This window comes from Halichoerus grypus, chromosome 5, assembly GCF_964656455.1.
Source record: "Halichoerus grypus chromosome 5, mHalGry1.hap1.1, whole genome shotgun sequence".
NCBI classification, from domain to species: domain Eukaryota; kingdom Metazoa; phylum Chordata; class Mammalia; order Carnivora; family Phocidae; genus Halichoerus; species Halichoerus grypus.
Genome location: NC_135716.1, coordinates 13,863,988 through 13,883,159, shown reverse-complemented (window position 1 = coordinate 13,883,159; position 19,172 = coordinate 13,863,988).

Genomic DNA, 19,172 nt, shown 5'->3' with positions numbered 1-19,172 from the left:
TGTGCCCAGTACACACAAGTGTAAAGGAAGTGACTTCTCTCAAAATAAATATATCAATCAAAAAAAGAAAGAAAAGAACTATTTCACCTTTTTGATGTGTGAAAGAATGCATGTCATGGAATTTATTCTCAAGCAATGTCTTTATTTCCTCACTGGTATTTTTCTCCAGCTCACTCATGAAAATACTAATAATAGACAAAATTTGTTGAGTGTTAACTATGTGCTGGGCACTATGAAAAGTACTTAATGTAAATTATAACACTGGGTCCTCCCAAGTAATACATAAGTACATATAATATCAACAATTTCAGTTCACACAACAGGAGATATGTCCCCCTGACTCCAGTGGAATATTAGTAATTACTGTATAACAAACCATATCAAAAGGCAATGCTTAAAACAATAAGCATTCATATTGCTCACAAGTCTACAGGTCAGCTGGGCCATTTTTCTGGTCTCAACTGGGCTCACTTCATGCATCTGTAGTCAGCCATGAGTTGGATAGACATCTCTGCTGATCTTGTTTGGACTCACTCACATGTCCGGGGTCAATTGGCTAGTTTAGGATTTTCACAGCTGAGACAACTGGGCTGTCCTCCAGCTAGTCTCATCCTCCAGGAGGCCAGAACAGGTTTGCTTTTATATGCACACATGTTCTTAATTTTCCTCCATTATGGGGTGCCCAGAGCCAGCCCCATACTCTGAATGCTGACTCACAAGTGGGAGGCCAGCGGTCCTTTCAGCTACCTCAACCTATGTACTCTGCTTTTATTAATACAGCCTAAGGTTGGCTTTGGTTTGTGTTTTCCTCCTCAACCTCCTCTTCTTTTAAAATTATGCCTTCTTTTTTTTTCTTTCTTTTTTTGTACTAAAATATTGTTTATGTCTATGAAATTTCTGTAATCTTATTGCATTAAATTGAGTTTGGTTTCTCATCCATAGTAAAAGATCTGAAAGAGACTCTCATCCCTATATTCATGCAATTTGTTTTGAAACCAAGTCTTTCTCCTTTTGTCTTTTCCTCTGAGTTCAGCCCTATCTTTCCAGTCCATTGCAAGGCTGTGGACACTGACGATGTGATTTAGTCTGTCCATTCATTATGCGGTGGTCCTCTACAGAGATACTCTTCAATGCAAGGTTTTGTACCAGCTGCTTGGGATACAGAAATGGATAAAACCTAGCACTGGTCCTTGAAGAGCTTGTAGGCTCCTGGGGGAGGTTGTGATTTCAGTCTCTTTCAGGTAACCTTAGACTCCTTTAGGTGCATATGTTTCTTTTGGCGTTTCCTCACTACTCCTCTTCTGTGTCCCAAGAGGACACTTGCGTAGAGAAAGAAGGCTGTGTAGCCTTGCAGTGGTTGTCAGGGGAGGACTGTCTGGTTCCCACCCTGTTTTCCTCTGCAGGCTGCTTCAGTGGCTGCTCTTCTTTGGTCCCCAGCCATCATGCTGGCAACCTCAGCCTTTAGCAGATGCTGCCGAGGCCTTCAGTCTTGAGGTCCAGGCCTGTGGGCGCTGGTGGCAGTCATGCATGTGACTCTCTCTGCACAGAGCAATTGTGTGTGAGAGGCAGCCTCCGACCCTCTGCTTTCCCACTACCTCTGCACCACAGGGGATGGTAGCTTCGTACTGATTATGAGGCTCCTCTGAGGGGTTTGCAGACTCCCAAGACTTCGTACAATAATGCAGATAACCAAGTTCTGATGTCAAATTCTAAATGATATTAGCTTTCAGTATCCTCCAACATGACATTCACACCAAGGATTAAGCTGTAACTCAGATAGTATTGCTGTGCCCCTTTTGTTTCCCTTTTTTCTGTGCCTAAGCCCATCCACCACCAGAGGGGCCATCTCCTTCCTGATTGTGAGAGCTTCCCTGCATCTGATCAATGTTCTCACGATGCTCTATAATTTGCTCCTAGAGCAGCCTTCAACTTCTGCCTCCATGGAAGTCATAAGACCTTTTTTAGTTTGTTTTCTGTCTGTTAACAAAGCCAGCTCTCTGCATATCAAAAGCATTTGCTTTCACACCACTGTCTTGCTATATATATTCTTTAAAACAGTATTCTGGAACTCAAAGCAACAAAGTTCCGGTGTTCAGACTGGTTCTGCTCTCACATGAAGAAAAGAAAATGCCGTTGATGGTAGAGCAGCAAAGGGAAAAGGGACAAGGATCCCAGGAGCTAGATGTGCAGGGTACGTGAGGGTTCATGATATTGTTCTCTCCACAATATGCATGTTTGATATTTTCACAATAAGAAAACCTTTTTTTTAAATTCAAGCGTAATTAACATACAGTGTTAATTTCAGATGTACAGTATAATTATTCAATAATTCTGTACATTACTCAATGCTCATCACAATAAGTGCACTCAGTCCTCTTCACCTATTTCACCCATCCCCCCCACAACCACTCTGGCAACTACCAGTCTGTTCTCTGTATTTTTAAGAGCCTGTTTTCTTGTCTTTTTTTTTCTTTGTTCATTTTTTTTCTTAAATTCTACATATGGGTGAAATCAAATGATATTTGTACATGGAAAAAAAAAAAAAACGTTTAAAAGCTTAATTCCCGTTTAACTTATGAAGAGATTTGGTGTGCCAAGGAATAAACAAAGAATCCAGGAAGCAGAGTAGTGACAATGACATGACGTTCATGAAGGTTTCCAAAAGGCTTAATGAGATTTCTCCATTTGCTCTTCTTCTCTGTATCATCTAAATTCTAATAAGGATGGTTTATTAAGTACAATCCAGTCTGAGAGGGAGAGAGAGAGAATGGGCAGGGGGAGGGGCAGGGGAAGAAAAGAAGAGAAAGAAAACCAAAACTGGACTGGTGACCAGTGTCTAGAAGCTAAACCCCAAGTCTTAAAAAGACTGAAGGTTCTGAGAAAAAAAAAATGACAGAAACTCCTCCTCCAAATAAAATAATGATGGCTTGGACAAGAGTGGTAGTGGTAGAGATGGTGAGAAGTAGGTGGCTTCTGGACATATTCTGAAGACAGAACCAACAGGACTTGCTAATGAATTAGACATGGGGTGTAAACAAAAGAGAGGAGTTAGGAGCTTTTGGTCTAAAGGAGGGATCGAGGTAGAGAAGAATGCAGCAGTACAGGTTGGGGATGGAAGAAATTGGGAGTTTCTTTTGGTAAAAACTTCTAGACACTCATGTGGAGATGTCAAACTGGTAGTTGAATATAATTTTTTGGTATTTACAAAGGAGACCCAGACTTGGTAGTAATTTGGGAGTCATCAGTGTAAACATGGTTTTAAGGCCATGGGACCGCAGGGCAATGAGTACAGCTGGAGAAAGGTGAATTTCAAGAACTGATTCCTAGAGCACACTAAGGTTTCATGGTCGGGGAGTGAGAAGCAAAATGCAGAGGAGATTGAGATGGAACCAGTGGAGAATATGAGAACAGTATCCTGGGAGAAATGAGAAAATCTTTTTAATGCAGAGGGAGTGGTCAGTTGGTCAAATGTTGTTAATAGGTTAAGTAAGATTAGGAATGAGATTTGCAACACACAAGTCTTTGGTGACATTAACAAGAGACATTTGTATGAAGTGGTAGGGATATGAGCCTGAATGGAATGGTTCAAGAGAGAACAGAAGGCAGATGTAAGGACAATGAGAACAAGCATCTCTTTGGAGGAGTTTTGCTAAAAAGAGGAGTGGGAAATGTGGCAGTAGCTGGGAAGAAATATGGCATCCAGAGGAGTTTTGAAGACGGGAGGAATTATACACTAGCTTCATTTGCTAATAAAAACATTTGTGGAGGAGAGATAAGGATTCTTGTTGGGGCAACATCCTTGAGTAGGGCAAGAGAGGATGGTTCTGGTGCAAAAGTGCAGCAACTGGCCCTGGACACAAACACAGACATTCATTCACACTAACTGGGAGAAAGTATATAGTGCAGATACATAAAGATAGAAGTGGTGGGTAGGGGGTTAGGAGGGATAAAATTGTCTTCTGCTTTCTTCTACATTCCCAGTTAAACAGGTAAAGAGATCAAGGTATTGTAGGTCACTGTGCAGTCCAAACTTTTTGGAGTCAACATCCTGGAATGGACATGTTGGAAAGACAGAGTGTGGCAGGGGGAGAGTGGGATGCTTGAAACAGATTACAGAGGTGATGGTTATTTTAATGCCAAGATCTGGGGAGGATAGAGGGGCAGTAAAAGAAATAAGAAACCAGATTCCTGGAAGGATTATCCTCACTGATATTGGGATCACCAGTGTATGCTATGAATAGTAATTGAGATTATAAGAATAAGTTAGAGTTGGAAAAGTAAAGAATAAGGGGGATGGAGCAGGCATGGCTCACAGGTCCCAAGGTGCCTGTTATAAGGGGGGGTAATGGACGGTATAGATAGATGACATAAACTTTAAGGTGACATTTCAGAGAGGAAGGAGGGAGAAGAATCGGGATGCTGTAATGAGGAAACAGGAGGACATCTATCCTGCCTTCAGGTTAAGGGTACAGGGAGGCAAAAAATTACAAATTAAAAGGGCTTTATGGGGAGACAGGATTCCCAGGAGTATCTGCATTTCTGTTAGAGCAAAAAGTGTAACAGAATTTACAAAAAAGAGGTTAAGGATATTAGGGGTATTGCTGGTGACTGAACTGGAATTGCAGAAAGCACAGTGGGAGGGTCTGGGAATTAGGGAGAGGTGAAGAGGCAGCCAGATCAGATTGTATACAGAGCCGTATTGGGGAAATGTTTGGGGGAGAAAGAATGACCTGAGTATCTTGGGTTTATTTTAGTGTCTGATGGAGATGAAGATCAAGGCATGATGGCCTCCAAGACATTTGCAGTGAGGCTGTGAATGTAGGGGGAGGCAGGGTGCAGGGTCTTCTCTGCAGCACCAGAATGCTAGGGCAGTCCTTTTTCTCTCCTACCAATGGTGGTATGGAAAGCAGGGGAGACATGGTGTTAACCGGAATAATGAAGCCTGAGCCCCCTTTCCATTCTTGCTGATGTTTTGCTTTGTTCATTCATCAGTTCATTAAACAAATATCTATTTGGGGCTACTAAACCTGAATAGTAGATGGCAGAATACAACAGTGAGACAAGTCAGTTTCTTCTTTCATAGAGCCTTCAGAGTACTAGGGAAAACTCCCTTCACTCAACAAATATTTATAGGGTGACATGATCAGACTTGAGTTTTTCTCTTTAAGATTCATCTCTGCACTATGGAAAATGGATTCATTTAGGACAAGGGTGAGACAGAGATACCAGGTAAGGTGTCAGTGTTACAGTCCAAATGAGAAGCAAGAGAACTTAGAGGAAAGTTACAGGGATAGAGAGCAGTACATGGATCTTAATTATATTTGCAAGAATATAAACCACCAGACTACATGGCAATGGATGGGGGTTGAGGGAAATGGTAATGTCAAAGACAATTTCTACATATTTGACTTAAGCAACCAGGGGAATGAGGATGTCATACACTGAGGTTGGAAACATTGGGGATGACCAGTTTTAGGGGATGAGAATAATGAGTTAATGTGAGATATTCAAATGGAGTTAAGTACTTACCAAAAAATATTAGGACCTAATATTTGTTACATATTCTACTATATGTCAGGCTCTTTCCTTTGTGCTTAACAGTTATTAACCATTGACTCCCAGAACATTATAATAAGGATGGTATCAATTCCCCACCCCCTACCCCCATTTCACAAAGGAAGAAACTGAGGCTCCGGGTGATTCAATAACCCCCCTTCCCCTAGGTCACACTAGCTGTAAATCCATCCCAAAGCCCATGCCTTACCCACTATTCTATACCCTATCTTCAGGGGATGCTTAAATATCTGAATCTGAATATCTCACACCTCAGAGATAGGGTCTGGCAAGAAATAAAAGCTTGGGCCATAGTCAGAGATAATATGACCTAAGGAAAAAAAATCTACACTTAGAAGAAAAAAATTATCAAAAGTGTGAGAAACTGGGGAAAATTGGAGTGGTTCCAGAATGTTAAACACTGAGAAATGTTTGCTTTTAAAGGGGATCCTTTTCTTGGCCTGCCATCACAAAGTACCACAAATTTGGTGGCTTAAGACAACAGAAACGTATTTTCTCACCATTCGGGAGACCAGAAGTCTGAAATCAAGGTGTCAGCAGGGATGGTTCCTTCTGGAGTCTCTGAAGGAAGAATCTGTTCCATGCCTCTCTCACAGCTTCTGGTGGTAGCCAGCAATCCTTCGTGTTCCTTGGCTTGTAGATGTATCGCTCCAGTCTCTGCCTCCGTCTTCATATGACATTCTTCCCCACGTCTCTGTGTCTCTCTGTCTCCAAGTCTCCCTCTGCTTGTAAGGACACCAGTAATTGGCCTTGGGGCCCAACCTATTCCAGTATGACCTCAACTTAATCACATCTGCAAAGATTCTATTTCCAAATAAGGTCACAGTCACAGGTTCTAGGTAGACATGAATTTTGGGGGGACACTATTCAACCCTCTGCAGGGAGAAAAGATGACATTATAATAACCATTTTTTTAATTCCACCTTGATTATATGTCGATACCTTCTGCTTTTTAGATCACTTAATTTGAGCTCATCAGCAAAATCCCAATTTCTTCCTCATTGGGAATATTTTTCATCATGCAGTCATTCTGTCATGCCAAATAATAACATCTCTCTTCTCTCTAAGTCACTGGTCATCAAACTTATTAAAAGGGATACTGGTTCCAACCCCCAGAGTTTCTGATTCTGTAGTTCAAGGGCATGGCCCCAAATCTGCATTTTTAACAAGTTGCCAGGTGATATTGATGTTGCTACTACTAGTTGGGGACCACATTTTGAGAATCACTGCTCTAGGTTCCAAAAGATCAGCTTTCTCCAACTCTATTCTTAGGGAAAAGTATATACAGTCACAGCAATTATTTATCTCTCTGTTTCCTATGTGTAGTTAAGGTACACGAAAGAACCTAACTGATGCAGGAATGGCATTGCTTATGCTGAGGTTGTTACCACTGTAATGGTAATCATTCTTCATATCCTGCGAAGTGCCTTCCCATCCTCCATGTGAAGCAAATTTTGCACCAGCATTAAGTCAGATGTTGTTGCCCCGCTTTACTGAGGATAGCTTACATTCAGAGGTATGCTGTACCTGGAAAGACATCATGACCAGAGGGCAGTAGAACCTGTGTTGTAAATTCCAACCTTTTTGTTCTAGAGTCAGCGCAGTCTCAGCTACTCAGCAGCTGTTTTATAGCTGTAGAACCTGAATTTTGATGAAAAAGATCTGGGTAGTGTTCATGGAAAATCACTACAAATGGAGGCAACCAACAGGTTTGTTTTGCATTGCATTTTTGCCACTGGCTACATCATCAATGTGGTGGTTTCCCCTTGTTCTCTTCCTCTTATTCTAATCAAAGGCTTATCAGTCTAGTTCATCAAAGTGCTTTGTTCTTTGTTCTCTCTGTTTGTCCAAACAGCAAGTTTTGTATGCTAAGGCACATTTCCTAACACTAATTCTCTAAAGTTCATTGGTCCCTAGCTCTTCCTTCCAAGGAACCAGGGCAGGTAAATATGATGTGAGCTGTGCTTCATCCATGTTGCTTCAATCTTTCTCCTCTCTCATGTTCCCTCTGCTCAGCATCACATGCCTGGTAAGTGGCAAAGCTGGGGCTTGAACCTGTGCAGTTTGTCTCCAGAACCTGTGCTCTGACCATTTAACATACTGTCTTGCTCACAGCCCTCAACAGCTCTTCATTTTCTCTCAGAATCTCGCTAAATTTCCTGAACCTGACACCAAAGGTGCTCCGTTAATTCCTCCCACACGTTTGTATCTTCAATGTGTGCAGGCAAGGGCAGCTATTCCAGGCAGAGAAGTTTCTAATCACCTCCCACACCTGTCATGCTCACCGATGGCTCATGCCCTCACACAGGTGACATGCATCAGATTAGCAAGCTTGGGAGCCAGGTGACTCCAGATATGACTTCTCACTTCTTCATTGACCTTGTAATCTTGAACAAGTCACTGACTTCTCTCAGCTACCATTGCTTTATCTATAAAACGGGTACAGTAATATCGACCTTGCAGGTTGCTGTGAGAATTATATGGAAAATTTATGTATCTGGAAGTGTTTCACTCGTTGCTTGCATCTCTTACCATTTGTATCATTCTACTGCCTCCTCTTAAGGCATTCCATTTACTGCTTTCTGCCCAAATGTTCTTTTTTAAAGATTTTATTTATTTATTTGACAGAGAGAGACACAGCAAGAGAGGGAACATAAGAAGGGGGAGTGGGAGAGGGAGAATCAGGCTTCCCACTGAGCAGGGAACCTGATGTGGGGCTTGATCCCAGGACCCCGGGACTGTGACCTGAGCCAAAAGCAGACGCTTAACGACTGAGCCACCCAGGCACCCCTGCCCAAATGTTCTTAAGTGCTCACCTCTCTTTCTTCTCACGTGAAAACACCTTGATGAGTCATGCTAGAGTCTCCATAATATTTTTAGTTCTGTTGGAGTCTTGGTGCACTGCACGGCAAGTATACTCCTAATGGCATTCCCCAGGCTTTGTGCCTCTTTCACACAGTATATGACTCTACAAAGACTCTAATTCATCATTCAATGAAAATAATAGCCACCAGTTTGGGCCCTTAAAATTTCCCAGACACTGCAATAAACACCACTACCTGTGGGGGAGGTATTACTATAATTCCCATTTACAGGAGGATCAGTAAGATTACATAAAATCCTAGTATCTCAGAGTTGGAAGGAACCCTAAAATCTACATCTATTCCATTTCACTAGACTGATATTCTGATACTTAGATTTTTTCCCAACTCAGCTGGAGTTCTACTATGATGGGTACTCAGGATCTTGGATATACATATCAGATTATATCATATATATATCAGATTATTATATGTATCAGACTACTCACTTCCCTAATGAGACTGCAACTGTCTTAGTTACTTTTGGTTCTCATCAGTACCTAAACCGTTCAACCTGGCATAAAGAGCTTAAATACCATGGCCCCTTTCTTCTCTCCCTGCCAGCAACACTTAACAAACTCTGCCTCATAGCTGCTAAAAAAATAAAGTTGAACCGAGTAAATTTGAAGATCCAATTGACTTCATTAAGTGATTCATGAATCAGGCAACATCCCATCTAACAAGTAGAAGATGCTTTGAGGAGTTGTACAAAATTGAAGGTTTTTATAGGAAAGAGGGTGGTGCAAGGTGTAATTAGCAAGAGAAAAGAAAGGATTGTTTCAGGCAAGGTCACCTGCCCTTAGGGCAGAGGGTCTTATGCAGATTACCTCATCTTCCTTTGGGATATGAGGAGGGCCCATGTGACAGATTACCTGATTGGTACCAATCAGAAAATTCCCAACTGGTCCATCAAGACTGCATTTCTGGGGGAGGTTGAAACTGCAGTTAGGTAAGGCATTGAGCCCTGGTTTGGTGATGTGGCCTACTGTAAGTGGCTCCATCTTGGGCTTGTGGTTTTCTTTTTAACATGGCATATGGTTTCTTTCTAGGTAATTTTGTTCAGACATCTTTCCTTCTGCTGCCTCCCTGCTTCTTAACTGGCAACCTTTTACACCTCTACAACTAAGTTCAGAAGAGCCACCTCCTCAGGAAGTCTTCCCTCTTTATCCACTTAGGCTGGGTGAGGAGCTTACGGGCTGAGTTGTCACACTGTGGCATAATATTCAGTTTACATACATCTGTGTCTCTCCACCAGAGTTGGAGCCCCTTGAGGACATGATTTGGGCTTTTCTTACTGTCATATCTGCAAGGATCTACACAATCCCTGGCATGTACCATGCTCTCAGTAAGTATTTATTGAATGAGTGAATGCCTTTATGAATTAGCACAAGAATGCCTAACACAACAGTGGCCACACAAGCTACCCTGACTTGCTGACTTGGTCTTAGTTCTAGAAGTACCATGCTTCTGGAGCTTTTGGTGAGCCCCCCAGTAGTAAGGACTTGGCTCAAACTGAGCTGTGTGAAGGTGTTTTGAGGCAGTTTATGGAAGGCCCTGGTTCTGTATGGGGTCTAACTGAAAGCCACATGCAATGCTTTCTTGCTTCCATTCATAAACCTGAGCACTCCTATGGACAGAGGGACAATTGCCGCCAGGGTTGAGATGAACAGGGTGTGGGCAAACCTTACTTCTACATTATCACCCAGGTATGACTGTGAAGTTGCTACAAGTCAAGGTATTTGCCAGGAAGTTTCCCTTAATTTACATGGCTTTCCAGTGAGGTATAAACAATCACTGAGGTTTATCACTTCCAGACATCGCCCTTCCCAATCATCCTTCAGAACATCCCCAAGATGCACTTTAGCTCATTCTTCCTGTGTGCCCCACCACCCCCAGTAAGCTTTGCCTCTGTGGAGCTCCAATAAAGTCACACTGTGCAATCCATTGAACAGGATCTTCCCAGCTTCCAGCCAGGCTCACTAACTGTAAAGGCTTTGCTAGACTTGGAAACATCTTCCCCAAGTTCCCATTTGTGAGCTTGATGCCGTTCTCTAGTATTTCAGGATGGGGAAAATAACACTTCATTTATTTCCATTTTTATTCCAGTCACTGTGGCAGCCACGCTCCATGACAAGGCTCCATGACATAGTCAGCAAATGACTAATTCTAACACAGTGGCCAGTGTTAGTTACACAGCAAGGGAAAGAAGAAAAAAGAGAGAGAAATAATAGAAGCATCAGAAATTGTTTAGTTGAGAAAAAAATCTGGGGGGTGCCTGGTGGCTCAGTTGGTTAAGCGCCTGACCTTTGGTTTCAGCTCAGGTCATGATCTCAGGGTCCTGGATTGAGCCCCTCTTTTGGTGGGTTGCTTGGGCTCTACACTCAGCGGGGAGTCTTCTTCCCCTCTCTCTCTTACTGCTTGTGCATTCTCTCTCTCTCTCTAAAATAAATAAGTAAACCTTTAAAAAAAATAAGTAAAACTTTTAAAAAATCTTTAAAAAAATATCTGGGACAATAGACTAAGTCAGAAGATGATAATTCACTGATAAACAGGTCATGGGGAATAAAACCAGGGAAGGTGCAAAGTGCCTGCCCTCCCAGTGCATGAGGCCTGGCAGAGCCCTGGACCTGCCCATCCTTGAATTCTGGAGACTCACCCACTGCTCTAGATGGAGCTGGGCTGCAGGAATGGTGTCCATGAGCCTTTTCATCACAAGGCATTATCTATGTTGTTGCTTTTGCCCCAGGGATCCAGTTTTTCGAAAGGATTTGATCCAAAAATAAGAGATGGTAGTTTTCAATTAGTACTTAACTCATTTCCCATTTTTTATGGATTGGAGATCTACAAATTACTAATCAAAACTTCTGATCAACAGGAATCAGACAGTAATTCCACCTTGAAGCACAGGTTGTTTAATATTTTAGTCCATTTATTATTACTACAAATCAATGTGGAATCTTCTAGGCTTTTTTAAATATTGAGAAGTGCGCATGGCCTCCCCTTCCTGGCTCCGTGTTACCTTTGTTGGTTGCTCATGGTGTGGTGTGAGTGAAGAGTGAATGAATGAGGGGCTGGGGCTTATGGTGAAGAATAGAGGGGCTCTGAGGGTGGATGGGTTGCAGTCTCCTGTGGGGTGTAAGGAAGCTGTGGTCAGGAGGGTTGGGTTCACTGTAGAGTGTGCAGTGTGCGGACAGAGGAAAGATTGGGGGTTCATGTGGGTGTCAAAGGGCTGTGTAGGTGAGGATTTGGAATCTGAAGGGCTTGAGGGTTGTTACTGTGGAGTGTGAAGGGGTTGTGGTGGGTGAGCCTTGGGGTTCACTGGGAAGTGTCAAGTATTTGATTTAGGATGGGGTTTAACCTGGGGTGTGAGGTGTTTGGGGGAAGGAAGCCTGGGGGTTATGTAGAAGGTGAAGTGGCTATAGGGAGGAATGATGGGTACTAATGTCGAATGTAAACTGGTTTTGTGGAGGGAGGATTGGGCTTAATGTGGGAGTGGGGTGGGTAAGAGTGTGGTGTGGGGGGAAGGAATGCCCTTTCCGTGGAGTGTCACGTGGTAGCAGGTGCAAAAGTGCTGTGGGGAAAACCTAAAATTTTTGTTTAGTGTGAAATACACATGGGGAGGGCAGAATAGTGCTTAACACGGAGTGTGAAGCAGTTGCTGGAGTGGGAGGGTGGATGCTTACCGTGGAGCATCAGGTGGTTTTGTGGTGGGCACATTGGGTTCACTCTGGAACTTCAAGGGCTTGTGGGGACAGAGGATTGGGGTTCACTGAAATGTGTGAAGTGGTGGTTGGAAGGAGGACTGCCTTTACTTGGAATATCAAGTGGTATGGGAGGATGATTGGGGATTTACTCTAAAGTGTGACGTGGTTGTGGTAGAGATTTGGTGCTTAGCATGGATGAGAAGTGGCTGTGGGCAGGGAGGATTGGGGCTTCCCATGGAAGGTGAAGTGGTTGGGGGAGGGTAAAATCATGATTTGCTGCAGAGTATGAAGTGGCCATAAGGAAGGACAAGTTTTGCTTCATGTGGAGTGTGAATTGGTTGTGGCAGGGAGGATTGCTGTCTACTATATAGTGTGAAGAGACGGGGGTGGGGAGCTTATGGTAGGATGTGAAGTAATTGTGTCAGTGGGAGGATGATGGCTTACTCTGGAGTAGGACATGGTCTTCTGTGTTATCTCTGGCCAGCTCTTTTGCACTTTGTCTCTCCACAAACTATGTCCCCAACCTGACTAGATGTATCCCCCTTGGAAAACAACTTAGAATCAAGAGAACTTTTCTACCACTGGTACATCCCTCCATTCCTCCTCTTATGCAGCTGGTATTATTTGAGGACCTACCATGTGCCTGACCCGGTCCCAGGAGCAGTACATACAGTATGAAGAAGACACAGGTTCTTCCCTCATGGGGCACTCAGTCTGAGAGCAAATGAGAGACTTGAGCACAGAGAAAGCAGGTCTCTGGGTCATTCGTGAGCTCTGGACTCCACGGAGAGTGTAAATTGCACCATCAGGTTTCTACCTCAGGTAGCCACTTCAGTTCTTCAGAATTAAATGGCATCTGGCATTCAAGACAGACATGCTCTCCTAGATAATGAAGGTGAGTCTGGCAGCAGCTATTTCTTTAGGGATTTTGGACAGAACATGGGAGGCATCACAGATCCAGAGGCCCCTGACACTGGTGATCCCTGGGTCCTCTGGGACAAGGGCATTAGTGGGCAGCATGGAATAATATGGTTAAGAACACAGACTCTGGAGTTGGCTGGACCTGGCCTCTAATCTCAGGTTTACGACTGTGGTGAGCATCTTGTCGTTTAGCCCATGTGAACATCCTCTCCATGTTTTGGTGGTTCTCTGCAGTGTGTCTCCTTTCCAATGTGGAATTCATGTTTCTTGTTGTTGGACCAACAGTAGCATAGACTCTGTTAATCAAATGGGCCCTGGAGGACATTTTGGGGACAGCGAGATAGATTCATGGAGAAAGAAGCAGGATTCAGGGAGTCCATTCTGCTGGCATAGATTGATACAGAAGCAACCGGTTCTGGAATCCTCAGCTGGGGTGGCAGCTCCTGGTTTGCAATGCCCCTGATCACGACAGGGGCAGCCTCTCTCCGGGTGGGTTGGTTTCATGGTGTGGCTCTGAGAATCTTTCCTGGAGGTTTAGCCCAGTCTGTTACTTCAGGCTCTTCATCAGTTGTGGGAGCTAGCTACATCTTTTAATGGATCCTTTTCTTTTTAAAACAGCTAGATTTAATCATGTTGTCTGCAGTTAAGAAACATGACCAGTACAACTACTAATTCACTTGGAAACTTTGAGCAAATCAGTCTGCACAGATCCCTTGGCCTACAGGGGCAAAACAGCCTGATGGTTAAGGGCACAGGCTCTGGAGCAGGACCGCCTGGGTTTGATTCCTGGCTCTGAGACCAGTTACATGAGCTTGGAAAAGTTCCTTCAGCTCCTTGTGTTTCTGTTTCCTCTTCTATGTACTGAGAATAATGTTGCTTTTCTCATGGGGTTGTTGTGACAATTAAACAGGCTAATTCATAGTAGGCACTTAGAAAGCATCTGTGACATATGAAGCACTGAGTATGGATTAATTATCATTATCACCCTCTCTAAGCCCTCAGTTTTTCTCTTTTACAAAATTGAAGCAACATATAACAATTAGATTTTTAATGATGCACTTGATAAATCTTGGCTTGTTTGCTTTCCTCCTTCCTTCTTTCCTCCCTCCCTCCCTCTCTCGCTCTCTTCCTTCCCTCCTTTCATTCCTCTTCCTCCCCCCCCCTCCTTTCCATAATGGAGAAGGAAAAGAAATGGCTCTTGACCAGAACCTGAAGACCCCCTAAGGCAGTTATCAACTTATTAACAATTGACCTATTATCAATTTTTAACTGCTTCCTCTCTTTTGGGCCATCTAGAATTACAACCACACCCCAAAAATAATGCATTACCCAGGGAGAGACAGAGACTGAGAGGGAGTTTAATAACTATGAGTTGATTAGTTTAAGTCTGCTTTAAGGAGTCAAGCAGCTAACATTCATTTAAGCTCCCACTGGGCAAAGAACTTTCAGCACGACTTTTGTTGTTGTTTTTCCTTATTTTTTTTTTTTTAATTGCCTGGCTTTTAAATGTATTTCATGTGCCTTTTTTTTTTTTTTTTTTTGCAATGTTCATAGTTTGTGGGGTTTTTTTTTTTCCATTTTATACCGTGAATAATACCTTGTAATTAGATAGGAGCTATTTTTCTTTATTCTCATTAAATATGTTCCCCACTAATGGAGGTAAAGCATTGGAACATGAACTTCCTCAGGCAATTATCATTACCTTTCTGAAGTACCTAGAATTTTGGAAAAAACAATAAGGAGACTTTAGATCAACAGTAAAATTGATACTTGTCCCACTTTTCTTTTCCTCATGTAAATTGTGTCCTCTATGTCAGTTATATTTGTTTTCACTGCAAGCCATGGGAAACCCAACTGGCTTGGGGACCAGGAGGGCATGAGTGATGGGTTCATCTATAGTTTGAAGTGGCCTACTCTCTTTAATGTTAGTTCCATTCTAAGACAAGGTGGAAGCTAGTGGCTACAGCCCTATGTTTTCCTAGGTTTATATCCCACAGAGAAGATAAAGCTTCTCTTCCCTCAAAATTCCCACAAAATTCCCAAAAAAGACTGGGGCCTGACTGTCAATGGACTGAATCACATCACACAGCCATATTTGGACTAATGACTGGAACTAGATAAGGCCATACTTTGATCAAAGTCTGAGTCACAGGTTCACCCAGAGCAGGTGGATGGAGAGTGAGGAGGGGTAATGCCCCAGTGGAAAATCAGGGAATTGTTACCAAAATAAGAGAGAAAGGATCCTGGACAACCCAATAAAAACAATCATCCACTGTGGTCATCTCCAGATTATGTTTGGACCACCAGTTGAAGAAGTGCAGGTCTTTCCATTAAAATCAATGCACACATTGATCCTATTGAAGTATGTGCTTGTTAGGTCTCTCACCACACACTGGTCAATGGGGTTAGAATCCTGAGATTTCAAAGTCATGCTCTGGATCAGTGATTTTCAACCAGGAAGGACACATCACACAGGGTGGGGAAAAGGGAGAAGGCAACTGAATATTGTTCACAAACGGTTTTGATGTCATTTGAAAAAAATATACTTAATTACATACTTAATGACAAGTACATGCCTATCAAATAAAAATCAAAGCCTTATTGTTATAATAGAAACCACACAGGGAAAGGAAGATAACATCTTAGCCAATGGCAATGGGCTAGAGAAATACTTGGCATATCTGCACTAGCCAGTATATCATCAACAAGAAGAGCTCCTCTTGATAATATACTGGCTAGTGCAGATAAACCATAAGAGGAAGATACCGGAATTTCAACGGCATGAGATTACTACGTAAAAGGACTCTCACTTTTATTAAGATATAACATTTTAGATTTGCTAAAATATCACTTTTTTCAGCAATGTCTACTCTGACCACCAAATTTAAGTTTATACCCTGCCGACTATTCTTCACAATTATTCCTTCACAGCCTTTACCACAGGGTATACTTATTTTTTTTCACCTGTTTATTGTCTATCTTCTTCACTAGACTAAGTGTTCCATGAGTACAAACAGTGTGTCTATTTTGTTTTCACAGTATATCTGGTCCCTGAGGTTCAGGGAGGAGCATTATTTTAGTCAGGATAGGACAGTCTCTGCTGTGGTAACAGATAAATCTCCAAATCTCAGTGACTTAGAAAACTAAAGGTTATTTCTAATTCATGCAAAATCCATTTGGATTTTGGACAGATTTTCTTCATCTTATAGCCATGCCATTTAGAACATATGGCCCCAGGGTCACCAAGGCAGAGAATGAGAGGGATAGAGGAACATTTTAACTGATTAAACTCACAAGTGATACATTACTTCCACTCAAATTCATTGGCCAAACAAAGTCACATGGCCCCAATCTAACAGTAAGGGAGACTGGGAAATGTAGGTGACAGTAGATGTGTGGAGAATGTCTACTGGCTTGACCACAATTATCCCCAACTTTTCTGGTTTCCATGAGGAGGAATTTACCCTAGGCCCAAAGGCCTCTCTCCATTCTCTGTCCTACCCTTCACTGGGAGAGGAAATGACTTTGCTACTGGGTACATTTGGGAGAAGGAGCTAAGCTTGCTGGAACAGTCCCTCCCTTTCCTTAACTCTCTGGGAGTGTATCTGACAGCATAGAGAATGTATTCCGCACTGCTCCTCCATGATGCAAATTTTGGGGAAGAAGGATACCCGCCAACACTCACAGAAATGGGGAACCCTGTCATAGTCCAGCAGTGCTTGAGAATGGGTGAACAAATTAGTTTCCTTCTGATATCTGGTGGTAGAAAAGCTGTTACTCTGTTCCCTGTAGCCTTCTACTCTCAGTAGTGTTTGTCTATAATAGTGGTGATATGTGAATCTCCTTCTGTCTAACTTCAGCGTCTTCCTCTCAATTGGTTCTGAACTTGGGCAGGAAATAAGAGGGGTCTTGATGGATCTGGCAGCCCAGTGCCAGCTCGTTCAGTCCTAATGAACTCGATGAATGAATGAACCTGGAGGATACCTATAAGGTTATCTAGACCAACCTGCCCTTAGCAGACACCCAGAGAAGTGATCTGACTACTCAGAGTCCCCTATTTCGACAGCTGACTTACAAATCTCACTTCATCTAATATGCTGCTAATACCAAACACAAATAGAATGTAAAGCAGATCTCTTACATGGCACCTTCTCTTCGTAATTTCAAAGACCTCTCCCACAAGGAGGAGGAAGACTTAAAAGAAAAAAGAAAGGATCAAACAGTACATTTCATACCGTTCTTTTCCAGGAGGTGGGGGGGGGGTCAATTATTTTCTTCTCCCCACTCTTGCCGCCAAAACTATTGAATACTTTTGTGTGAATCATTTCCAATCTGAACCAATAATCCCTACAGCAATCTTTTCTTCCTCAACCATAAAAATGCAGCGGCTTGTTAATCATACAACTATTTAATCCAGACCCTCCCTAGTCCTACAACTGAGCTCTGAGCCTATTACTTATAATCTACCCACCCACACATATTGAAATGAGATTATTTTTCTCACAGAAAAGAACCTGCAGTTACACAAGTTCCAACTCTGTTCCAGAGAGTGATAAAAAGGAGAAGGAAAAAGCCCAGAGTTATTTGATAGGCTTCTAAGGAAGGCAGCGAAAGGATGAAAGATTACCCTCCCAGGTACATAATGTGAAATAATGTTCCTGCAAACATCCAGAGGGCTCCCACCCTCCACCTGGGCATGCTCCCTAGCCCTTTGATCTGGAAGCCATCACAAATTACTGATAGTTAAAGGGGTGGTCCCAATGAATACACTTATCTCGGTTTAAAAAGTCATAACAGCCAGGGAGGAAGAATATCCAGGAAAAGAACACTGTGGCATGCAAGACCCCAGACTGAGGAGTGCTTAGCATGGAAGAATGAAAAAAGGCTTTGCAATCATATAGACATAGATTTTCGTCTCAAACCTGCCACTTAGTAGCTGTGAGAGTCAAAAACACAATTGCTAATGGAGTATATGTGCTAAGAATTATATTGGGCACTGCAGTTGCAACTGTCTAAGACCTCAGCAGAGGTTTTGCCTGCTCAGAGCTGGCACTTCTCCTTGAAAATGAGGGTGATCTAATTGTTATAAGGAACAGAGACCATCCATGCAGGGTGACCATAGGTGGCTCATGGTCAGCATGCAGTCAAAAGAAATGATGATTTTTTGTTCACTCTTTGGGAAGGGCTAGTTGCCAGGTGTCCTGGAGAGTGGGACCCATTCTTCTGAGGGCCAAATACCCAGCTGCAAGTCTGGAGAGAGTTCCTGATAAAGAAAGTTTGGGATTTGAGCTTCAACTCACTGACCATCCCAGAAACCAGAGTATGTCCTGTATTAAAATGACACATTACTTGGGACACTGGGAGGGGACTGAGAGAGATGGGACTTCTGGGCTGGGAACCTGGAAGCAGAAGCCAAAGATGAACTCACTGGGAGGCTGCTGGAGGTTTGGAAGAAGATAGATATGCTTTCACTTTACATCATTCCTTCTTAGAGAAGCAAATATAAACATCATAGATCTGTCTGTCCTCTGAAGATGAAGTTCCAGAGGGAAAAAGGCAAGGCTGGTGTTCTCTGGGACTGTTTCCCTGATCCCTCTCACTCTCTCAGCAAAGCCCTGATCTCTCAGGCAATATGGCCCCATGCATGGCTTTCTCATGTTGCTGAAAAATCCATTATTGAAATGTCTCTCTCCTCCTGAACTGGCAACTCCTCCAATGCTGGGACTGTATTGTATTCGTGTTGATACTAAGTGCCTTACACACTGAAATACAGAGATATTTATATACATGAGCATGCTTTTTTAAAAATTAAAATAATACTACAGAAACTGGTACCCTCCTTTTCTTCCTCTTGAAGTTTAGAATTTTTTTCTTAACTTTTTAGTGGTTGTAAGTACTTCATCATATAGACATATATAGACATACAATAATGAACTTAAGCATTCTACTATTGACAGATATTTATAATTTTTCCTGTTCTTGTTACTTTCTCATATAAACTATCCATATTCTTGTCATCACTGACTACTCCATAACCAACAGAATCCTAGAAGTGGTCATCACACTGTCTTGTGTATAGAGAGGCAGTGAGTAATAAAGAACAAAAGCTCTG